This window comes from Apostichopus japonicus, chromosome 15 (genome assembly GCF_037975245.1).
Source record: "Apostichopus japonicus isolate 1M-3 chromosome 15, ASM3797524v1, whole genome shotgun sequence".
Lineage (NCBI taxonomy): Eukaryota > Metazoa > Echinodermata > Holothuroidea > Aspidochirotida > Stichopodidae > Apostichopus > Apostichopus japonicus.
The window spans coordinates 3,922,536-3,949,258 of record NC_092575.1 but is presented as its reverse complement, the minus strand read 5'-3'; the positions used below and the strand labels follow the sequence as shown (position 1 = coordinate 3,949,258).

Sequence of the window (26,723 nt, the reverse complement as noted above, 5' to 3'; positions counted from 1 at the left end):
TATAAATAATGCAGCGGTTTAACATTGCGCCCTTTCGTCACAATATTCAATACTCTGATGCAACAGAGAGTTGTACGCGCTATGATAAAGCATCTACACTGCGCATCGTTTTCAGAAATCGTGGAATATGTTGTTTGTAGCGTAGATAATGTACGTTTATAGTGATATCGCTTCAAGGTTTTGTTGCCTCGATAACGCGCAAACATGTACGAGAACGCATTTAAGTGAAACGTTTATACGCAGCCTTACACAAATCTATATATGGTACTGGATCACGATAGCAGATGCAAGTACGGACCAAGCCAAGTCGAAAAAGGAGGCTAAAAGCGCTTTCTTAAAAAGGAAAAAAGGACGGACAAAATAGTTTTTGTAAACTCAAGTATGGTATCCTCTCAAAAAGCGAATCATTTACAATGAGTGTGTAACGAAAAGGCTCAGGGCGTTCCAATAGTTTAATGGGGAGAAGAAGAAGATGGAGAAGGAGAAAAAACACACCTTGGTGAACACGAGACCATACACATTTAACCCCACACTTTATCTTAAACCCATGGCGAAAATGGGAAGATTACATTAAATAAAAGTCTCGAAGTTACATCAGAACCGAAATTTGAAATATTCGAAATGAAAAATTCCTGTTGAAAGAACTGATGAGAACAATTGTATACTGTGGTAAGAGTACTTTGTCGCGCGCGTTTTAACCTACGTCGGGAATCAGCTGTGGTAGAGGGTGGGGGAGTGGGGAGGGGAGTGAGGTGAAGTGATGCCACAGATTATGAGAAAAGTTGTCTGAAGCAAATGACGGTGACCGTATAGCAGAACAATACATACTTTCGGTTCAAGTTCTCGGTAGAAGCTGTTTATACATAGCGCACACTGGACATGATATACAAGTCGGTTGTGGAGATGATTGCATGAGATCATTCTCTCTTAGACTTGCCTTTCTACCTCTCGAAAATGTACTTCTACTCCATGAGGATAAATCAAGGATAACCCGTAATACATTTGAAGTCGCCGTATTGTCAAATCTTATATAAAGCAAACGTTGCACATACTAGGTAGTACAACCAACTGGTTAAAAAACGTAATTTCTGTGTAGCGCCATCACTTAGACGCCGCGGTATTTTCACCAATACTTATGAACTTTTTGCAGGTTTGCCTTTTTTTTTTTGATTTACCCTTTACTCAGGCTTCAATTGCTTGCGGGAGTAAGATGAGAGGGAAGGGGAGATAAAGAGGGAGGAAGGGTAATCATGAAATAACTTTTAATAAATCCAAGCCATCTTAATAATGAGACTATTGGACAAATTAAGCAGGTTCGATAGTAATGAAGGTTTTAGCGTTTATTGTTAAACCTACGGAAGTTTCTATACTTCTGTGGTATAACCTACGGAAGTTTCTATACTTCTGTGGTATAACCACGCGCTCGATAGTGCATTCAAATGACATGAGTTGGGGGGGGGGCAGTGGCGGAGCGTCCATACAGTCAGGGGGCGGATGCCCCCCCCCCCGATGGACTGAAATGGACTGCTGGCGCCCTTTTCAGCTTTTTACCACTTTTTACTTATTCGTGATTATTGACTTTTTTATTGCGATCTCATCTACCTATTGACAGTGTCACATTTTGTTGGTGTAATTTTCTGACAAAATGCTCTAACGGCTATTTATTCTTCGTTTATCTGCCAATTACAGCAAGGCCCGGAAAGGGTCATTCCGGCGATCTAGGGAGTATCTTTACTCCAAAAAAATTCTGTACGCTTCGCGCCAACCTGTGGTGGCGCTCCGCTTAGATAGTGTCGAAATCGCCCTACACTGAGACCATTCTCGCCCCTCTGACCAATACCCCTAGCTCCGCCACTGGGGGGGGGGGGTGCATAGGGACTGCATTTTTCAAATGATACTTCTATAAAGTCTCTAGCCTAGGGTACTTGCAAGGGAGCAAAAACAAACAAACAAACAACCAAAAACAGAGGTGTAGACTCTTTATCGGCAGTTTTAAGCCAACATGTCAAACTGCCAAGAAACATTGAAACAAACAGATAGTAAGCTAGAGTTGAGAGTTGGACCGAATGTAATAATTTACAACAAACACTGCCCAAAACAACTTCCATTTGCCACGTGGGGGAAATTACACTGTTTTTCTTTTCTTTTCCAATTCTTCCTTTCGTCGATTGCTTAATGCAGTTTTCCATTAACACTTCCAAGTTGCCCGCTTTCCTGTAGGCTACTGCCTTGGTACATACATAATGGTACCTGGTAAACGAACAACTTGATTTGAACAGAATATCACAGCCCATACAACATCAACAATGATTAACAATAGCCCGACAGATAGAGAGAGTTACAATTTTTCGTCATATTGAATCCTGCGGTAATGATTTAGGCCTATTTCTTATGTCAATTTCATGAGCATAAGAACACAACATCTTATCTTCTGAAAAATTATATTTCCAGATATGATTATAAAAGAAATTCATCCCTTATTTAAAATGTAAGTATACGTGTTGTCGTCATGAAAGCCTTCTCTTACAGTCTTACTTGCGATGCGAAAAATATATTTCAGGCTCGCAATCAGTTCGACGGTCAGGTAACCTTCTACGTTATGTTATATCATTGGTCAACTGCGCCAGTAGTGACGTCATTCGAACGTTGAAAACATAAACACAGAGAACCGCTGAGGGTTACTGACAGAACAGTGACACTACTATAATATACGCACATGTACCTATGCATAATGCAGACAACCTTGTGTCTTCTGCATTGTAGCACTTGACTCGTATACATTGGCATAGTTAGTATATGAAATGTAATTCCGTGAACAGGTATTTCAGACTTACGAAGTTGAATCGCTTATTGCTGTGCCCGGTAACTGTGTTGGTGAGTAGAAGACATGATGATTTAATATTCTCATGAAGATAAACATGTTATTTTGTTTTTGAGTCTCTAATAGCTTTTCAATCATGCGAAAGACGAATAGGCCTAGGTAAGTTAACCAAGACTTGACTTTGGCCTAGTCAAGCCGAGTAGGCCTAGGCCAGTCTGACCTTGGCTATAGATCCAACGTAAATGCTAGTCAAAGCTGTAGGCGTATGAGTGACAACTGAATAACACACGAAAATGTATGTAGAAGTTTAAATCGCCTCTGATTGTGCTTTAAAGGAGAAAACAGAATTCCTTAAGTTGGATGCTAAAATTTGTCACAATGTAGCAGAATTAGGTAATACTACACTCGAAAGGGGGACTTGGGATTGCTGAGAACTACAGTATGACACTCATATTAATAGAATTGCACTATTCAATGTTAGAAGAAATTGTTATCAAAGTAGATTGAACTTAAAATGTCAGTTGAACAAATATGACAGTGATTTCGATTATTGTTTAGCTGAGGAGCATGTGTCTCTAAACAATGTTAGTTGGGCCCGGTAGTGAGAGACCAACTTCACTTGATATGTGTTTTGGCTGAAACTGGTACGCCATTGTTATTCAGACATTCCAGCCATTGGTTGTGTCATCCTGGTCATTTTTCATGTCATCGCCTTTTATTTACTATCACTGTTGCATTGACTCTCACCATGCAATTCCTTGTTAAAGCTGGTTTACTATTCCAAACCTTTTTGACGCCGATACTAGTCTGCAGCTCGCCAACATGGGAGCCTCCAACATTGACCACACAGTAATTATGGATAAAAGAAAAAGTTCGACACTTACAGGGCCTATATTAACTTAAGATTTCCCTGGGGTGGAAACTCCAAGCTGGAATTTCCACATCAATGTACCTTTCTTAATTTAAAAATATGGTATATGTTCTGAGCATTGCGGCCGGTACATTGGAGTTTTCCGAAACATTTCAGCGATGAATGATTCATAAAGCATTGCAATTCTCTGCAGTTTCTGAACACATTCTTTGAAAATGGTATTTCATTGATCTCAAAGTACTTTCAGTAAAATTGTATTGACCAGATTAATGAAAGTAATATGCTGCCTAACCAGCTTTCATATATAATAGGCCAAATGACAGGCTATTTTCATTAAATTACATGTTCGCTCTGGGCATTAAATAGTAAGGCAGACCTGGGCTGGCAATACTTCGGTGAACATAACTGATGGCAGTACGTTTAGTTTACAGACCTGTACAGTACTTGTGGATAGCCGAACCTATTGTTTATAATCACCACCATAGGAGTAGGAGCCCAATTTGATTTGGGGGGGGGGGCTGTAACGACTTGCCCGAAAAATATAACCAAAATAACATATAATCATTTGCCGTGTTATTACCCTCCCATATTGGTTAGAATTATTGGAGAATTCGTTACAATAATAATGATGATAATAATATCAGTTTCACCATTGAAAAACATATTGCAAATTTTTTTTTTTTCAGTAGGTGCCCGAATAATTCTCATCATATTGCCTGAATTTTCACAAAAAATTTTGGTTGGGGGGCTGCAGCGCCCCCAGCCCCCCCCCCACCTCCTACGCCTATGATCACCACCGATCTGCACTCTGATCATTTGCCAACATTTAGTCCTTTAAAACCCAACTGTAGAGAATGGAATTTGAAAACAAAATTGTCATAGTTTACTGTGCAGTATATGTATATTGTACTCCTTTACTCAGGTATGAAATAACATTGACACTCTTACCAAAGAGGTCGGTCAGTGCAACTGTGTCTAATACGTGTTTTGACACAACACACCTTGAAGTTTGAACTGTAAGTTGACTTTGTCCCTTTGTCAGATTTTGGAATATTTTTTCTCTTTTGTCCGGTACTTTAGTACCTCATGAGAATCGTTCGTTGCACCCGCTACTTCCAAACTTGTTGTTGTAGCAGCACCAGAAATGTGAGACAGTCTTTAAGTGACTGTTATTATCTTTGATCGACTGTTGTCAAGCCAGTATTGTGCTGGTTGGTAAAGGACTATTGGGTTTGAAATTTGGCAAATTTTTCCAACTAATCTGTATCGTAGTAGATAACTTAACTTCCTGCCATGTTGATCGCGTGTGTAATCCATTGTTTTTTATGTGGGTATAATGTTACTTCTACTCGGTACCATCACTTAATGTAGCTGATGGTTTAAAGTAACACATGGCTACTCTCTTAATACTTAGGCTTAGAATTTGACTTTCACTGTGTCATTTGTTTTTCCATAATGATATAGGAACCAGAAATTCATTGCATTATGAAAATATATAAATGCATCTAGTCATACAGGATTTTCTGTAATTTGATCTCAAACATAAACTTAATTGTTGATGTTTGCTGAGCACTACAGAATGTATAGTAGATTGTAAACAAAATACTTCCAACCTCTTTAAAGATCTAATTTCAACACACAAGTTAAACCTGTACTGGTCATTGCCTTCAAATCGGGTCCATTTTGAATCTGTACATATATTACATATTAAGCATATATAGCATATATTCCAAGAATGATTGTAAATGGTTACAGCTAGTCAAACTTTTGTTAAGCTTTATAACATAGACCTGTCTGTAACATTTGTTGATCTTTTTTTCCTGGATTCAATAAATTTGAGAGTCTCATTTCATCTCCACTCCATCCTCACTATATCCCCACCCCCAATTACCCCCCCCCCCTCCGCTAGCCATGGATACCATAATATTGAGCTATAATCTCAAGGTTTATGTAAATTTTATAAAGTTCAAGTTACATTCTACTTTTGTGCACTTTCGGTGGAGCATTAAAATAGGTCATAAACATTGAACTCAGATGAATGAAAAAGTAGAGAATGTTTTACATCGAACACATTCCGTTCCCTTCAGCCGGTTGATTAAATCCAAGGCAATGCAAGCCGTCCTGCCCAAAGTGATATTTTAGGTGAGAGCAGGATGTAAAAGTGAAGATGAAAAAAATTCACGAGATAGAATTTCACTCTTTAAATGACATTGAAGAGATCCTCTGTAATTCGTGAACGTGGGAGTAAGTAATTTTTTTTGCAAGTCATCGGTTATCCTTCGAAATATTCAAATTGTACAGTTTGTGACGTCACAGAAATCACTCACGAAAGAAGAGAAGCCTTAATTAACAAGCAGGTTTATTCTCTCTGTTATTTTACATAGTGACTGTGACCATGATAATGTGCAAAATTGTGACCTGAAAAGACTTTCGATATTATTAAAGGCTTGATTTTTAATGAGGGAACTCATTTCATCTCGATTTGTTTTCAAGGAAGGACTTTTCAAGCAGTGAGATTCTTGTTGCCAATTTCTCACTTCCCTCAAACAATCAAACCTTTAAAGAGAACTTCCTGTTTAGATTGGAGTGCTTTTGTCATGTAATTTGCCTCTAAACAGACTTGTTCACTTTAATACTAAGAAGAATACATTACATATCAAGTTACACATGAACTAAAACCACTGTAAACACATTGAGTTCATTGTTCTAGTTTCTTGTCCATTTTGGTATATATAGGTCTTACGAGCAACAGCACCAATGTTGTGGGTACTGTAAGCTTGTAGGTATAAATAATCACAGGAAATAATTTAATAATGTACAAATTTTGTGTAGTGGTTTTGATGACTGTAAAATTTGTCTGATAAAATACTACATGGTTCCTGTGCACTACATCTTTGACATATATGTAGCAAATTTTGACCATTTTACATTGCATTTTGTGATGTGATAGTTAAACCTGATAAATAATTCCTTGATATTCTAATGGCAGGTAATGTCATACTTTTATAGAGAGAATAATATGCTATAAGGCCAGTTGAAAATCCACGTAGTACATATTAATATATTCCTAGTTCTAGATATATTAATAATAATAATAATAAATAAGTTCTTAATATAGCGCCAAATACCAAAAGGCCTCTAGGTGCTTTACAAACCCTAAAACAAAACAAAAAATAAAAAGACAGAGAAATCAAAAGAATAAAAAGTCTACAAAACACAAAATCAAAAATTAAACAGTATGTAAAATACGAACACAAAAATCTAAAAACACGAGAAAACTATAAAACAGACCGAAACCTATATATTGCTGTATTCTTTAAGAACTCTTTTTTTTTCCTTTACTGGTAAAGATAAATCCTCTGTAAGTCCAGTTTTAGGCCCCGTTGTGCATTCCATTATAAACACGTACTAACCGATCCCTCACTCATACATTTGTTTTTGTACTATTGTATAGAAAATAAAATACATGCAGTCTAGACAATGTCCTGTTTCCTCCTAAAATTTGGCATATATCTGTAGAGGTCGAGCGAATGAAAAAATTCAAACCATAACAGAGGTGTGCCGTTATTTGTTATTGTTTCGATCGAGATCAAAGCATGCGACTGATTAATGTTTCATCTCGACCAAAGCAATAACAAAGAGTGGGATGCCTCTTTTTTGGATTCGGTATCTCAGTCGCTCGATTATAATTCGCTCAGTCTCTGTGACTAGGCCAGAATTTGAGCAAAGACATGTACATCATGGTGATTGTGTGATTATTTAGTACACAATAGTGATAAAAAAGATTGTTTAGACTGCCAAAGATTGAGTCTAAAATGGGACTTGAATAGTGGAACATACTTAGATGGTCAGCATGATGATTAGATGGTCAGCATGTCTGAGCATGATGATCATCATAGACGTAGGAGCCCAATTTGATTTGGAGGGGGGGGGGGGGGGTTGTAACGACTTGCCCGAAAAATATAACCAAACTTATTCGCGCGCTCTGTGCACGTTCAACATGTTAATGTGCATAACATATAGGCATGCAAGGGTTATTACATCGCATGCCAATAACATACAATCATTTGCCGTGTTATGACCCTTCCATATTGGTTATAATTATTGGGGAAGTCGTTACAATAATAATGATCATAATAATATCAGTTTATTACCATTGAAAAACACATTGCAAATTATTTTTTCTTTCAGTTACTGTAGGTGCCCGAGAAACTCTCAGCACATTGCCGGAATTCCCCCCCCCCCGCCTCCTACGCATATGATGATCATGTTAGATTGTCTTCAATTTTAAGCTTATCTCACCTACTGAATAATGTTGTTATTGTTGATTTATCATTGAAATCTGGTACCTTTAGAATTGAATCAATGTGCAACTTGATTGTAAAAATGATAACTTCTCTACAGTGGGTAAAGGATTTGTAAATTATAAATGAAGGAAAAAAAAAAAAACACATTTTCATCTCAATTGTTATGATGTACATCAGTAGCTCTGCTGTTGCCTGATCCATTCAAGTAATATCACCAAATTTTTGTAAATTTAGTTGTTTGAATGGTAAGGTGTACAGTACCAGAATTATCAATGTTTCAACGTTAAAAGACGAACTTCAGCCTCCAGAATATATCCGTCCTGGTAGTACTCTTACAGATTAGGATAAGTTTTTGGTTAGTTATGTACATGTCAAATTTATCGTAGACGTTGATGTGTGGGTCGAATCAAAATACTGTAGGAATCTCAATTAGGGGAAAATGTTTCATAAATTTAGCACATGGGCAGTAAAATTCTAAGGATGTGCTCATTTTTGTTCCAAATTTATCAGCATAAAATATATATCCCTTAAATAACAGCCTTATACTTTTCTATTGTGGCCTTGATGATATTTAGTAGAGGCAGGCATGGTTGCCATGGTGATGCTTCCAATGAAATCATTATCAAGGTTTTTTTCCCCTTTTTTTGCTTTTAGATAGACATTCATTGAAAGGGTGACATTGAAACTGTAAAATATAATTTGTGGAGTGTTGACATAATGAATGAATTTGTGCAGAGTACTTGTGCACAGTCAACAGCTGTGACTTTTACCAAGGAGCTGCTATTTATTTGTGTGAAATATGTATTGTATGCATAATTACTGCATGCACATACATACCGACACATGTGGATGAATATTTGGAGAATAAATATCGGAGTTTAATGTCAAGTTGGGCTTGCATGTACTTTTATAATGATGCCGTCGTGGGGAGTGGGAGGAGAGAATGGGTTAGTGGGGTGGGGATGGGACGGGGAGGGGAAGGGGTTGTGGCAGTGAATTATGGTCAAAGTTCAGCAAATTTTTGATACAGGTGAATGGTCAAACTGACTGTGGTCACAAATGGTGGGAGATGGGATGATGACCTGACATTGTAGATCTGTAGAATTTAAGAATCTACATACTGTATGTACATACATACATTAATTATGCCAAGTTAGAACATGTGCGTGGTTATGTTTTTTTTCTCCTGAGCTTGGGTAAAACCCAATTGTTTTTTATATCATGTGTAGAAGTGTAGCTAGTTAAGTTACTGCAAATTTGTTGGCATTCAGTTAGTACATACTGTACTAGTTCTGTTCATGTATACATACATGTGTGTAATTAGCATTTATACTGTACCTACAGTAAGGCTTCATGTCAATGTTACTGTAAAATGGAAAGTTATGTTATTTACAAATTTATGTCTTTACTCCATGGATACAAAACAATGGTTCCATGACATACTGTACTTTACACAGCAACCCATAGACAGGGAGGTGGAGGGAAAGTGGGGGGGGGGAGGGGTGGAGAAGGGTCGGCCAGAGTGCCATTATGCTGTACTGTGTACATATTCAGATGGGCTATTATAAATGGTTAAAGTAGGTGTACAATATAAATCTGGTTCCTTTGTAATTGCTTTATAAAAGTTGTTATCTTTTATCAAAAGCTTTTACCAAAATCTTTTATCTGCAATATAACTTGTTCGAGGGTAGAAACCCTAAATCAGTACACTGTCTCAATAAGCTAAATGCATGTGTAAGGGCAAACTTTTAATGGTCATCCGATTGTCCAAGGTGACCAAATTTCTGTTTGGACCGCCAAAATTTGACTTTGGGAGGTTAGCCGACGGACAGCTACTTGTTTACATCAAATTCAAGTTACATTTTGACTAAATAACGTCAAAAAATGAACTTATAATGTGCGTCTGTGACACTCGCTTGGGTCCGCGACCACTCAACAATGGAGTGATGAATATTTGTCATACTGGCTGTGTAGCCAAACTTGGTATACAGTTGTTGGTTAATAGCTGGTACATGTAGGCTGAAATATTTTAGGACCATCTGGGCCCCCAAATTCCGGGCCCATTTCTGGGCTGGGTGGGCCCAGAGTATATTTCCACCTCAAATGCATTTTTGGGACACATTCTTTTGGCCCAAATTTGTGAGCCCAATATTCTTGAGACCATTTGGGCCCACATGTTTGGGGGTTTCAATTTTTGGTAGTGAGAAAAAGTGTCCAATTTTTTAATCTTCCTTATACTTATATTTACTCACATGACCTCTGCAATTTCAATATTATACAATTTGCATAACTTTGGTTGAAATTTTGGTAGCTATATATATTGCTTAAATTTCTCTCATATCTCTAACATAAAATCTCTTATACAAATCTGGCAAATTGGCACTGTGTAGTTTCTTTAATACGGGCATGCTCAACGGGATGTGCCAAGGATAGTCCAAATAATAATAATATTGCATGTAGCCTTCAGTCCTGATAATCTGATCAGTGCATACTAATTGGGAAAATAGGTTGATCTTTCTTGCAAGGAAAATGAATATTCATAGTAATGTATGCATTATAGGTGAAAGGTCATAGCATTTTGGACAATCAAATGTGTACTGTGCAAACCACATTATCTATAAACACTGTCCTCAGCTATCCCACAGTGTCTACATCTTTCTTCAAATCGTTTTGCTTTTTTTTTTACTGCCAGTTTGTCTCCATTATGCCAGCAACAAATTGCTTTTTATGACCGTCGGTCTCGACCTCCCTTGGCATTGTTGGTTGCCCAATTTTTTTTTTTTACGTCACAGCGTCCACGACGTCAGGACCAGTTAATGTCAAATATGTTTGGTATTGATTTGTGGGATCAAATTCTTTCACCAATGATTTGTGTAAGAAGATAGCCAGGCATTTTTACACCCAAAGAATGAAAATCGATATATATATTTCAGCCGTTGAGATACGTAGAGCCACAGATTGTTACACCTCGATAGAATGGCCGCTGCTGAGGTAATCAGATCTGTGTTTTTTTTTAAATTAATTGCCATGCTATGAATTGTTTCCATTTCAGTGTTTGTTTTAAAATAACTTTTAATTAAAACGGGTGTAGATGTTAACTTTAAGACAGTATCTAGAGCAAGAGTTAACGACATTCCCAGAATGGTTTTGATTTATTTAAGCAGCTGTGTGTGTGTTTGTGTGTGTTTAAAATTAATCTGTTTGACGTCTGTCGAATTTGATGAAAACAACCAGTAGTGTATAATCAAAATATAAAATAACAAAAAAAAAGGGAAGATTTATCCATTGTATAAAATATAAATCAGCAAGAAATATATGATTCATCAATATTATCCGAAAATAGATTTTTAATTTTTTTTTTCATGCAGACTATATATTTTCATATTTGATGAAATGTTTGTAAAGTATCAAATTCAACACTTTTTAGCTTTGACTTCATTAATATTAATATTAAACATATATATTATATTAATATTAATATAAATCAGCAAGAAATATATGATTCATCAATATTAACTGAAAATAGATTTTAAATTTTTTTTTTTCATGCAGACTATATATTTTCATATTTTATGAAATGTTTGTTAAGTATCAAATTCAATACTTTTTAGCTTTGACTTCATTAATATTAGAAATGAATTGTAACGTGGTATTAAATGAAACTGTATCGATATGGAATCTTAGTATGGAAAGAATAAATGGAAGAAAACCAGATTCATTGAGTAAAACTATAGTTCCAGCCTGTGATTAAGATTCAAGGCGATATTTTAGCGTTTGTATTCCAATAATCCAACACAAAAGAAAAATATGAAGTACAGATAATAGGTTTCTATACAGCTGGTTCTATTTTCAAGCTCCTCAGACCAGACCTTATGGTATGTGAAGTTGTTTCTCGTATTAATTCTAAGAACTCTAGTTACCAAATAGGGACCCTGACAGATTTTGATTGGAGTTTGGGGTCAGTGAAGGGGGAGGGGGTGGGGTGGGGTGGGATGGTTGGGTGGATGATCATGTCTGTGGTAGCACCAAATCCCTGTGAAAATCATCGCCTTGGCAACTTTGTTAATGCATTTAACAAATTTTGAGGCCGTAAATGAGTTTCTAAGGTTCAGTTTTGTACTGCATTTGGGAAGTTGGCCCATATGGTCCACATTGTTAGACTAGAAAGAACAACCACTTTCACTGATGAGCCAATTGATCAATGTACATTTACTTATTGAAGTGATTTCTCAGAACGATAAGAGGTGTAGTTATACAGTATGCACAACCTACAACGATTGGAGTTGTTTTCAACAGTACATTTATAAACCATTTCATATCATTCATTTGTTTTCCCATAACAATATTCAATAAACATGTTAAACTGATTAGCTTAAATATATACATCATCCATATATAAACTGTGAAAGGAACTGTTCTGAGAAGTCCCCAGGGCTTAAAAATTATGAAATGCCAACGTACGGAAACCTATGTTGCCCTTATACCATTCTGTACAATCCTTCCATCTTATCACATGCATCAAAATTAAATTTTGTGCCTACAGTCATACTTTAACATGTATTTTATGCAGAATTTCTTTTCACATGTTTTAGTGTGCTCTCTGCCATATATGGTAAAGATGTTATATTTATATGTAGGCTCATAACATCATATAATTACTATAGATCAATGCAATCTGTTATTCTGTATTGTAGAATGCTGTTAGGTGATTCAATCAAGCCATGCTGTGACACATATTACTTGGGGAAACTGTTCCTTGATGATGGAACTCAAGTTGCCACTCCATTAATTTGTTTGACATGTTAGTTGATTGAATGTATATATGCATCATAACATTAAGGTGATGTTTGCATTGAAAAATTGTGCTGAGTCAGATGTCATTTCTAATTATTTATATATATTTTGAGAGTTTTTTTAAAATTTTTTTGAAACTTGACATATTGGCCAGGGAATAGAAAAGTGTTGGGAAGGAAGTTTTATACAGTATATATACTGTATGTTTATCAACAATTTTATTTTCTGTTAAGTGAGAGATGATGCCAAAATGTTGTGACAAATAATGACTGTATCGCATCATGTAATAGACAAATTGAGGGTCAGGGTAGGGCAAGGCACTAGGAAGTGATAGGGCAGGGAAGGGGAAGGGCAGAGAAGGGGGATGGGGAGGGGGGGCAGAAGCAGCAAAAGCGGAAATGGGACAAGGAAATTGGAGGAGATACCTCATACTTTCTTAATCACTGTTAAAGTGTTACCTAACTTTAAATAGCTAATTTAGACACATAGTGAATATTCCAACAGTAAAAATTTAATAGAACAAAACTGAACAGAATTGTGCATCTTTATTTACTGTTATGTTTTATCTACATGCTGTACATAAATATGCTCTTCTGCATTCTTGTGAATTATCAACCAGAAGTGCACATCATTTGCATAGAGCGCTATAAGAATTCATTTCCTTCAAGAAGCTTGTGTCTACTACCTAAATTTCTTTACCCGATGGGCAAGTTTTCGTTTATATCAAATATATTTGGTGCTGCATGGTACCGGGTCGCTGGGAATTCCAGAGGTTTCTTGAAAGAAAGGTTTGAAGATATTGATCAGTGAAAAGCAAGAATGCCATAGTTATTACAGACTTTTTTTGTGTCAAAACAGTTTGATTCTTTGATTGTCTTGACTTTTGCTGAGTTTGCACACATTGCGTTTCGGAAACTGCTGCAAAATCAACACTCGTTGTTAGCATATTGACAATGGTTTGTAAAGCAATATCCATGGATGAACAGGCACCATTGCATTTTATGCCTTTGTTCTCAGTGTACCCTTCGCACTCTACAGTAGTTTAAAAAGTACATCCTGGTGAACTTTCAGTACCACCAGTAAGAAGATAGAGAGAGTGGGTGGCGACCCGGATGTGGGTTGGGGGCAGCGGGGGGGTTCAGCATTGAAAAGTTTTAATCAAATTAATAGGTTAGGTAGGAGAGGAAAGTGCATGAGTAGACCGGAGACAGGTAAGTATCTTCGTTCTTAAATTTCTCTAAAATTCCTCTAAAGTAGAAAAAGGTCTAAAAAGTATGTACTGCTCTTGAAATGAAATAAACAGACCTTGTACGATTGTGCACGGTTTGGTATAAGTCTGAGCTGCACGAGGCATATCTTCACCAGCGTTTGAAATTCCCAGTATCAGATCATTCGCATCTTCCGTGAAAATCACTGTCTATTATTTGACATCACCCCCACCCTCAACTTATCGACAATAGTGTCTGGTCTGTCTGCCCCCCTCGTGTGTAAACGTGCGGTACGTGTACATGGACTGTGTCTAATTAAACTTGACAATGCACGTTTTGGAACAGCTTTGTTACATCTCCCACTACAAATCATACACCCTTGGGATGCGGCGCGAATTGACTAATAAAATGTCTATCGCACGGCGGAGTCGTTCACATATATATACCAATGTGAATGTCTTTGTTTCTCGGAAGGTGATAAAAGTTACTAGCTTGGCTTTAATAACGAATCATTACGTACATTTCATGTACGAGGACGACGGTGATCGTAACCGTCACATTCTACTGGCGTATATCAATTTCTCTTTGTCATTTTTTCAAGGACGGTGATCTCATCCATCACGTGTCTGGTGTGCACACACCAGACAGTTTTGTCTCAGCGTTGTTAATAATCAGGTACTTGACATCCTGTTCAAAGAAACAGATGGAACGACTTTGCATCATCCGACAAGAGAATTTTATGTAATTCTCAAAATCTGTCAGTGTTTATATCAACCATAATTTCTTCCAAGAATTAGAAGGGAAAACAATGTATTGAATATTGATCAACTTGACTCAATAGACTGTACACAGAATTGACAAACATTGATAGAATACAGACTTATAGTATGTAATGGCTAATTTGTTGGTAAAGTCCATGTTGTTCACACTGTCTGTCTATGACACTTAAATTAATTTCTGAGAAATGAAAATGGAGACAGCTGATATTCATCAATCGAAGCAAATGGACTATGTAGTCTAACATGCCGACCATTACAGTGGCGGAGCGTCCATACAGTCAGGGGGGGTAGATGCCCCCCCTGACAGACTCAAATGGACTGCTGGCGCCCTTTTCAGCTTTTTACCACTTTTTACTTATTCGTGATTATTGACTTTTTTATTGTGCTCTCATCTACCTTTTGACATTTGTCACATTTAGTTGGTGTAATTTTCTGACAAAATTCTCTAACAGCGGTCTTTAATTTATCGGCACTTCCGTTGTACGAAACTATTTCCAAATTAGCAAGGCCTGGTCATTTCCGGCCATCTTGGGAGTATCTTTACTCAAAAAATTTCTGTACGCTCCGTGCCAACCTGTGCTGGCGCTCCGCTTAGATGGTGTCAAAAGCGCCCCTACAGACCATTCTGGCCCCCCTGACCAATACCCCTAGCTCAGCCACTGGACCATTAGGTTTGATTCTCAGATAAAATAGTGGCCTTGGTCATATATATGGTGGATCGGGATCCTGTTTTCGTACAGAGAGGTATTAATAAAGCCGACCCAGGTGGCAACCACATTTGAGAACGCAAGGCAGATCAACGGTGAACCGAAGAGCATTGAGCAATCTGTACGTATTGTCAAACCGCACGCTTGGGGTGCGATGCTGTGCGCAGTACACGGGACGGAGTGTTACAAGGTTTTGCCATGCTATCTCGGTAGGGAAGTGAGTTAGCCATGATGGAGTCTGGCAACCTACACCGAGTGTAGAACAGTATTAACAACATTATTTTAGAATCGGGCAGATCAACTGCTTGTAAAATAGTAAAATGTTGCCATGTAGCCTTGTGCAATGTTTACAAAACATGATTATCTCCAGGTCACCTCGAGTTGAAGCACTGATGGACATTGTGCGCAGTTTAGCGTACACTAATGCTATAATAAACGTTAGATATGTTTACTACACCTAAATGTCTAACGTGAGGAATACATGCGACATGGCAGATGTAACATTAGTTATACCTTCATTCAAAGAAACTCCCTCTAATTTCAAGGCTTCAAAACAAGTAACACTTTACCACTCTCGAGGTTCTGACGTTAAGATGTGCGATGGAGTCTTCAGTCGTGGTATAGTAACACGTGCAGTAGCTATTTATAGTATTACAGTGCACTACAATCTCAATCACCCTCGTTAGGATCAGGATCCTACCCAAAAGCCAAATTGCGATTGTGGGGATCTAATCCTCGGTAAGCGAGCATTCACACTACAATCTTGATTACCCTCGCCTCATTAGGGTCAGGATCCCCCAAAAATGGAGATTGCGCTTCTGGGGTCTGATCCTGGATAATTCAGCATCCACACTACGATCTTGATCACCCTTGTTAGTATCAGGATCCTCCCCAAAAGCCAGATTGCCATTGTGGGGATCTGATCCTGGGTAAGCGAGCATCCACACTACGATCTTGATTACCCTTGTTAGGATCAGGATGCTCAGGCCCAAAAGCCAGATTGTGATTGAGGTGCTGATCCTGGGTAAGCCAGCATTCACACTACAATCTTGATCACCCTTGTTAGGATCAGGATGCTTTCCAAAAGCCAGATTGTGATTGAGGGGTCTAAACCTGGGTAAGCCAGCATTCACACTACGATCTTGATCACCTGATCCCCCTCAAAGCCAGATCACGATTGTTGACTCCGATCCTGAGTGCACTAACGATCACACTACAATCTTGATCACCCATGCAGGATCAGATAAAACCTGTGTTCCCAAATCTGAACAAGGCTACGATACTCAATGTGAAAACAGATTTTTTTTTCAGCTCCAATTGACATGTTTACAATGTGTTATGCATTAATCAAGGACGAATGATGTCGCATGTCATTCGAAAATGCTATGTTGTTCATATGAAGTTAATAAAGAAACCTATATTAGTTGAGCATATTAGAATTTATTCAAAAACAATGGATTAACAATTAGGAACGTGCACTGAGGAGGTGACATCACCTTGAATTAAGCCTTAAAGGAGCGTTCCAGAGATTAAGGATAATTTAAAGGTGAACAACTTGAAAACCACCCATAGCTATAGAAACATTAACAGCTCTAAAATGTTTCTCTTCCGTTTGGACTATTAACATTTCAAGACTAAACGTTTCTTCCTAAGGCGTCTTCTTAAAGACTTAAATCAAAATAAAGTAAAACTGTTAGCAAACTGCTTATCCACTAGAGAGCCTGTGTAATAGAATGTGACATTCTTAAAGACTTGTGATTAAATTCGAATTGAAAATGAAAAGAAAATGGAGACATCATTTTGCTCTCAGCGTGCATTGCAACTACATAGCTATCACATATGTTTGTTTTAAAGGCATTGAAGACTCGCCCCAAACCGCCTGCGGCCATCTGAAAAAGTTAACTTTCTGTTGCTTGCAAGTGACGTTTTGTTCGTGTCGCTACAAAATGCAGACAGTAATGAAACGTGATACCTTAATTGTTATCTTTAGCTGGACCTGAGATGTCCATCGCTGTATCGTTTGTATACTTTGCTATGTGTATTGACTGCAGCTGTATGTACTGACTGTACACTAGTGTCTAATTACCGACGGTAGCAAGCTGTGTGTGTATTTTCTGGGATCGATGGTGGTGTTTAACACTTCTGTTACACCTCATTGGAAACTAGGTCAGATTACCGGCATTAGACGTTTCTTTTTGCGCGAGTCTTCACACCCTTTAAGTTCACATTGGAACAAGCTGTGTCAATTTTCAACTATCCAATATCTCAAATTTTAACACAATGTGGGAATTGCCTGCAAATCTCACCAACTCTTAGAATGTGTTCTTCTTTCCTAGTGTGTAGAAAATAATTTTTTCCTCTGGATTTATTCTCTGCTACCAATTTACAGGACTTGCCCTGATTCTTTGTTTTACAATGCACTAGAGACTTTTCATATAAACTGGTATTTAGTGTGAAAAGCAAGTTTGGTATAAATTTTTAATAATTTTGACATTTTCCTTCATCATTTTGAAGTCAAAACTTATGAGTCACGACCTATTTTGTAATGAGGATTTTAAGTACCGAAAGGACCAGAAATTTCATCAAAATGAACTCAAAAATCTTGTTTTAAGAAGACGGTCTATACAAGTATATGTCACGTGTTTTAAGCCATCTCAACAATGTGTTTGTTTACCACATGTACCCTAAACATAAACTATTCAGTTAAAAGCAGCTCGTTGAGCGAGCAAGCAAGCAGACTCTAAATAAAGTATAACAGCTAGGCCTTACAGAAGATAATTTTACCCGCACGTCTAAATGTCAGGGTTCGATGGTTAATCCTTCAGCAGAGCTGTTGCTACGGCAACCATCAGTAAAAACAATGGCGAGGCTAGAAGTGGATTGAGTCTTGTCTCTTGCCTTAACGAAATCGGTTTTTCTTGTCTTTTTTGCTGGCTACGCTGGTGACACTTATCAGTGACGAAAGTGAAAACGTCAAAAGATTTGAAGAGATTACTCGTGAGCCTTCGCCGGGGTTTTCTCGAGATGTTCCAGCAGGCCAGTCCAACATCTCACTATTCAACCAGCCTCCATTTTCAGAATGTGAAGCTTGTCTACTATATGTCCTGCTTTATACTAAATGTTTACAGGCTTCCTTCTCTAGGAGGCATTTTGGAGGCATTTGAATGTATCTTTTAGGTTGTACTGTAGAAGGGGGAGGGGTGGGTGTGGAGGTGGGGGAAGATGTGGCATATGGATACAATATACTTTTTAGTTTTTATTTGCTATTAAACCCAATTCATCACTTTTAGTCGGGTATTGAGTTGGATAGCACTGTTATGCACCCTTTTGTTCTGTCTTAAGGCTCCTTTGATGCTTGATATTGCTGTGTTTTCATTTTTCAATAAATGGCGATAAAGGAACTTGCCGATTTGTCAATAGTTTTAAAGCTAAATGCGTTGGCGGAAATAAAGATCTACTGTTCATCTGGGAGTTAATGTGTATGTACAAGGTAGTGCCAACCTATTGGTTATTATTTTTTAAGAATGAAATGGAAATTAATAATTTCTTTTCAAGGAGTGTAATTGGCTAAACGCTCGTTGAGTGCTTTAGCTGCAAAAAGTGAAAGGTGGTATAAATATTAATCTACTGTGTTCAGGTCTGAAACAGAAAATATTAAAAGCCGGGAAAAAAAATAATACCCAATCGTTATCATTATCATTAGTTATGAATATGACTGAGATCTTCTGAAAGAGCCAAGAAAAATAGCTGCAATGACCTGTCTGGGAGCTAGCTGCCATTTTTGTTAATCTGTGATGTCATAATGCCACTAGGATCTACAAACCTTTTACTTTCCCTATATTTTTCTTTTCATTTTTTTCAAGGAAAAGGTTATTGGTATTTACTTCGCTCCTTGCTTACCTGTCTCCCCACAACCTTAGCACTCTTATTTTACTGTGCGTAGAATGAACTGGTAACCATTTAACCCTGTGCACCCTCTTTGACCGACCCCTCCGGTCAATGCCCTTCCTTCTCATTCTACCACCCAAGGTGCCTACGTTGGTCGTTTCTTTGTGTAGATTATTCATATTGGACTTAATTCGATCCGAATGGTTTCTGAGGATCTTTGTTTGCCATTTACTTGGGTTCGGACACTGATGCTATCATTAGAACATGTATGTACAGTACTGTAAGCAGATTCAATATATCTTAGATTTATCAAGTTCAAGACCGATGTGGCTCGATGATGTCATAACTAGACTTGATCAAGTCTGCTGCCTTGTGTGCGAGTGAAAAAAACGTTAAATCTGTGCTATATCTCCCAGATTGACTAAGATTTACTGTTCAAAGTGTTTGGGAAAGTTGTCCATGACAGTTAAACTCTACAACCATAGATCGATATTTATCGTTGGGAGGTTTGTGTATCCTTTTAGGCTTAAAACTTTCAAAGTGAAGATAATTTGCAATAGTACTTGACCCTGCAGAGTCGATTATTACTTTAAATGATCTACCGGTCAGATCTTTAGTTTTTCACCTCTTCGTCAAGTCATACCCGACATTCATTGTTTCCATAACGACAATTCTTCCTTTTCGATCACTTTTGATGATTCTGGTCAGACTTGTAGTGAGTCCATTTTTGTTTGTATTTTAGCAGAGTTTATCTGTATTTTTACTTGGTATTTTAAAGGTCTACGTACACCTGATGAACGACATTGTCCTAATCACTGTAATAGGCAAGTAGAAGTCATGAAAATAGCTGCAACTCTCATCGAAATCCATCAAAGATTGACCATTGACCAAGTCTTTCCTTAATTCTAGTTTTTTTTATGAATAAACATTAGCTAATTATGCAAATTGATAATATGTAAAGCGAGTGACTGCCAAATTTTCTGTTATGTTATTCGTTTGTTTTGTTTGACATCCTTTGTTTCAAGGACACTGAACACAGGTTTGTGGTCTTTAATAGGCCATGTTTTTGAAACATTTTTTATTGGTGATCTTGAAAAGAGAAACATCGCATTATTCAAATGACGATATACGTGGGCTGGTAATTAAGGGTTAAATTATTAAGGGCTGAAATATGAAATTTTGATGAGCACAACACTCCTCTTCATAGTCTGCGCATATTTAATGAGTTTCCCAGATTAATCAAAACTTCACATGTGTACATCTTGGACACAAAAAAGATCTTTTAAAAATTTTCAACAGATTTTGAGCGAGATTATCACACAAGACAAATGTACCGAATATGGGGTGAATTGGCGAGAGTGTCCATAGTACTTCAAATAGTAGTATGGGAACTACTGTGGTGCATTATTATTTGCTCCCACTCATATTTACGGCCTTGTACGCATTATCGGAAATGAAGGGTTTTTCAATTTGTTTTCACCTTCTGCTTGATTTTATTCTTTTTCTACCTACCTACCTACCTACCTACCTACCTACCTACCTACCTACCTACCTACCTACCTACCTACCTACCTACCTACCTACCTACCTACCTACCTACCTACCTACCTACCTACCTACCTATCTACCTACCTACCTACCTACCTACCTACCTACCTACCTACCTACCTACCTACCTACCTACCTACCTACCTACCTACCTACCTACCTACCTACCTTCCTACCTTCCTACCTACCTACCTACCTACCTACCTACCTACCTACCTACCTACCTACCTACCTACCTACCTACCTACCTACCTACCTACCTACCTACCTACCTTCCTACCTACCTACCTACCTACCTACCTACCTACCTACCTACCTTCCTTCCTACCTTCCTACCTACCTACCTACCTACCTACCTACCTACCTACCTATCTACCTACCTACCTACCTACCTACCTTCCTATCTACCTACCTACCTATCTACCTACCTACCTACCTACCTACCTTCCTATCTACCTACCTACCTACCTACCCTACCTACCTACCTTCCTATCTACCTACCTACCTTCCTACCTACCTACCTACCTACCTACCTACCTACCTATCTACCTACCCACCCACCTACCTACCTACCTACCTACCTACCCTACCTACCTACCTTCCTATCTACCTACCTACCTACCTATCTACCTACCTACCTACCTACCTACCTGGGAAGTACTTATAGGCGCCCATCTTGTCGGCATCTCTTCTGCTAAATCGTTTGGATGAATATAATGATTCCTCAGTACAGATAAAATATTTTAACACAAGAAAAAATCTCTCTTCTTATCTGATTTCCTTAAACATCTCAAATCCCCAATTGAGATTCCCTCTAATACATGAACATGGAAATATCCACAGTAAATATCACCCAGAGAGACTGCAATAAAAAAATAGTAATAATTTGGTTTTATTTAAAAAATTTCAGCACTGGATTCTCCATCACTCACATAAATATTCAAATTTCATTTATTATATCGTCAGCCAGCTCTGCTATCTTTAAAAAACGTGTGAGGTCGTGAATAAAAAAAGATCTATGAGAACTCTTAATTCACTCTCGCCAGTCACATCAATGAATCCCTTTGTTCGTGCACAGAGTTTAACAGACCAATCTATATATATATATCCCTCAGCCCAACACAGCCCAGGCTTTTTCTTTTTACGCTGTTCGAGATATATAACGAGCAAAGATTTTTCTCTTTCTTTTAACTATCTTCCCCAGAGCTGGCGGTGCGTGGGCGTGCGGTAGCAATTGGTTCGTCTCCTCGTGAAAGCTGATTGAAGTCAAGTCTTCGGATCACAATCACAAGTAGCGGTCTGTACTGAGCACTTCGCCGTAGACTCGGCTTGTATACATAGCAAGGCTCTTTATTAGTCTCCGGTTGGGAATTACTGTATATTTATATTGAGAGAGAGATATATGTACATATATATATATATATTGCAAGCACGTCCACATAACAAATTGGCAAGCACTGCCCGTATAGCATGCAGTTTATTCCATATTGAAGCCTCGGAGACGATGTTTTAGCCGAGAATAAGACAAGGAGGAAAGAGTCATTTTTGCACAGATCTGGTCGAGATGATAAAGGTGTTGAAAATTTTGTAAATTTCCAGCTCGGAGCAATCTGTTTAGAGTGAACAGTATTTAAAGTACATCTGTGTGTCTCTCTCGCATACACACCCAGTGCGAGCAGCAGCAAAACATGGCACTGTAGTGCTGGGTGTACTGAAGATGAACCACAACCATACGCCAAAGCAGTGTGCAGCTTTGTCGAACCGATCAATTAAAAAACCTGACATGGGGTATTAGCCCCTTTGGATTGGACGGTAATTTCTCGGACCACCGAGGCCTGTAAATTTATCAGTTACACAGCAGGTAATTATGGCAACATCTTATTTTCTCATTAGATAACATATATTGTGTATTATATATAGCAGATTGTATTATTATTTTTTGTGTTGTTGAACAGTTTTCTTGTAAAGAGTAAAAGTTTGACCCAGGGGAATGAGTGTTATGTAGGTAATGGACTAAATGTGGATTGAGATATATGGGTCAATGAAACCCTTTGATAGCTATGTACTGTATGGTTGCATATCTCTGTATATATATTAGTGACGTCAAATATTTCCCCCCTTCTTTATCATTTTATAATATGTTTTTTTTTTTCATCTCTCTATTTTTCTCAAAATTTGCTTCTATAGATTGAAAAGGAAATTTTAAAGTTTATTAGCCTTAAGTTCCTTTCCTTAGTTCGTAAAATGTTAAGATCAAAGTTGTTGATTAATCTTGCTTAAATTTCTGAATACCTCTGACAGGACTAATATTCCTCATAGTCTAACTGGACTATATATATATATTTTCAGGTTAGTTAAATTTCTTGTTCAAAGAATATCTGGGCCATACCTACATCCATTGTAATCAATTAAGTTTAAAAGTAAATACTGTGTAGCTTATGGATAATTCAGGGTGGAGCTTAATTTGGGCATTATCTCATGTGACAGGCATATATATTTGCTGTATTAAGCTCACAATGCCACAAATTTGGTAAATCTGTTAAGTGGACTAACTTAACAAGTGATACAGGTGTTGCACACAAGTGTTACATGCTTGCTGTGTACATAGTGCAATAACAAGGGAGTAATTTATGAGGCCTTTGCTGAAAGTTCTCTACAAATCATATGCATTATTGGAGCGGGCCAGGGCAGGTGGGAGAGGGGTGGGAGAAGGGGTGGGGAGGGAGGTGGGAGAGGGAGAGTGGAGGTGGAAGAGGAAGACTGGAGGTAGGGTATGTAGGATGTTTGTGTGGGGGGTGGGTGGGTTGGTCGTTTTGGGGATTTTTATGTTTCTGTGTTTTTTGGAGTGTAAAATATGTGCATTAGGGGCACTTATGCATGATCTGAATAAATAAAGGTGTAAAGTGTTATGTAGGGTTTTTTTTACGATCTCAGGGATCCCATGGAGCCAGCACCAAGGTGGGCCTGGATAACATGTGGGATTAACAGTCACCTCCTTATTTCAAACCTAGCATTTATTTAAATTTATATGCAAAAAAGGGGATATTAACTGTTGAGCTAAACAAATTTTGAAAGACGATCTTTTTTATATTCTGGCCAACAGTTCATTCGGTCACCTGACACAAAAAGGAATTAAAACAAAGGTAATTAGGAGTGACTTAACATAATTTATAAGGCAGTCTTCATAACCAGAGCTGTGTTACAAATACTCCAGTGATGGTGGGATGACTGAACTTTGTAAATTTATTTACCGCTGTTGTAATTCAACATTGTGCTGTAACATCTATTCTGTGTATAATCAGCTTTGTGTTTCTAAGTACTAAAAGTTTTCAAAAGTTGAAGGTATACTTAACTCCACGGTAATCTAGCTATACCAACCGGCATATATTTGAAACATGACGAAACAGCAAATTTACTGTTTTCCAAGTTCTACGGTTAAACAAAAGTAATGCTGGTTGTTAATTCTTGCATATGACGTGATCTCTCGTCATGGATATTGCTACGTTATGTAACGTCAAAATATATTCAGGCTTGTAACCAGTTCAGAAAATGAAACTTAACGTTGCACAAGTTTTCGTAACGGATAAAGTGTATAGGCCTACATCGAGAGAGCTCTTCACTACTTTCTTAAGCCGACATCAACACTTGTGTTAGGCTGCAGCCTGTATAGCTATTCATTGCAGATGTACACAGGTTCACTTTGCCTACCAGATGTAAGAATCCGTTTACATCACGTAACCCACTTGCCTGTCTCCGCACAACTACTGCATGCCTGTTTCGTATACCATACATGTCCAGAGCCACCCGGTGACCTTTGACACCGTCCTCGATCTCCCGAACTGACCTCTTTCAGTCTACTGTCTGCTTCTAATCGTGCATGGAATCGCTGACTCAAAAAGCTGTGTGAGTCTAGGGTAAACTAATTGAGTCATTTATTAATATTCATAGCTCAGGTAAGTTTTGCAATGTTTGTATTGCCTTTTGATGACTAATAATTTTAACCAGACTCAAGTGATTATCTCATAAGTGGATAGGCAGATCAGTGTTCATGGTAGTTGACAGATTCGATTTGTGTAAAAAAGTTAGCCAGTCAGCTGTGTCGCTTTGTGAATGTTTTTATGATAAACATTTGGATTTTCCATTTATAAGGAGTAAAAGGATGTAAATAACATATTTTATCATGCTAATTTAATTTTGATTAATTTTTTTTAAATTAACTAATATATAGTAGGAATAAATTTCCATGGAGACTTTTGGTTAAGAGGTTGAGACTGTTCTTGGAAACTCAAACCAGCCTGCCAGATTTTAAAGATTTTTAAACTTCTACAAATGACATGTGCTTAAGAAAGTTAACTAGGACTCTTTCTTCACTAATATTTCAGCCATGTTCTTTGAATCTGCACATACAGAACTAACTTTTATGTTTATTTATTTATTTATTTTTATTTATAAACTTTTAAATTTTCTTTAGTTTTATATTTTTTGTGTGTATTTTCCGGCCTGATTTGGTTGGGCTTTTGATTTGTGCCCTTCTTGACCCTTTAACCTGTTATGTTATGTTATATGTTATGATGTTATATTATGTTAATGTGTTAACTTTAGATCAATGCCATGCTGTAGCTTGCTAACTTACGTACATGGCAAAAAACCCCTTGCAGAATACTGGCTTACAGGACACAACACTCAGACTATATAAACACACATAATATATCTATAAATTGCGTCAGAATCGAGACAACCTTCCAAGGTTGGTCTATACATAATTTTTCTCTTTCAGAGTTTTGTATTTTTCACCTGGTTTCCTTCACGTTATCTAATATAACAGTAAAACTGGGAGCTCTGCAAAGTTTGGACAGCTGTGATAATTTTTTTTTCAAGGTTCTGATATTAAGCTGAATATGACAGCAAAATTCACAACCTGGAAATTTTGACAGACGGAACATACACACACACACTCACATAATACATTCATATTGTACAGTACATGAACACTGAAGTATTCATGCAAACTTTTTTGACATTAACGTAACATAATAAATGCAAGATGACCCGTATATATATATTTTATCACGTGGCATCTTTGTAGTTCTATCAACTGCATAATCACTTATGAAAGGTAGTGACAATATAGTACCATATATGGCCTTACAAAAATTTGGAGATATAATTTAGATCTTAACAGCTTTGGCATGGGGGGGGGGGAAGGAGGGAGCCAGGGAGGAGATGGAGGGCGAGGAGGGGAAGATGAGGAAGAGTATAAGTTTTATTCAGCAAATGGTAATCACACTGTGATGGGATACATATATACAGTAGCCATTACATTATTTGTACTTTATCACCATGACAACCAATGCCTTATATATATAGCAGCATTTCGTACATAATTTACTTCCAGTTGCAGCTAAAGCCTGCGGAAAGTGCAGTGACTTTTTTAAACTTTCTTGATGGTTGATTTAATTTGTGTGTTATATAATGGGGCTCTCAGGCCACACCCAGAATCAACAAAGGGCCCTGTCATATCGGTCCTTGCTAGTTTCCTGAAAGTTTATAAGCTGTCACTCTCTGACTGCAGATCATAATCACTTACTGTGAGTTGATCATAATCGTAGCTATGCATCTACATTTGTTTTAAGAAAATTATGTTTTTGTAGAAGAGTTCTTTGGAAACGTATTTTAACATGGGTTTTTAAGTCAAACTAATTATTTTAGTTTTTTGACTAAACCCATATTTTTTGCTATTTAACCTATTTTCCATTCAGCGAAACTGCACAACAGGATACCCTGAAACTAGTCAACCACC

At 37.6% G+C, this 26,723-nt stretch overlaps 1 protein-coding gene across 2 annotated transcripts in view; it reads left to right on the top strand.

The window, feature by feature from the left end:
• The first annotated feature begins 2,713 nt into the window (after positions 1-2,713).
• LOC139981688 (membrane-associated phosphatidylinositol transfer protein 2-like) overlaps positions 2,714-26,723 on the top strand; it is a 104,583-nt gene continuing 80,573 nt past the window's right edge. For both annotated transcript variants that reach the window (XM_071994286.1, XM_071994285.1), the window contains exons 1-2: positions 2,714-2,874; positions 22,128-22,784. The gene's annotated coding sequence lies outside the window, so the exon portion shown is untranslated. The remainder of the gene's footprint in view (positions 2,875-22,127; positions 22,785-26,723) is intronic.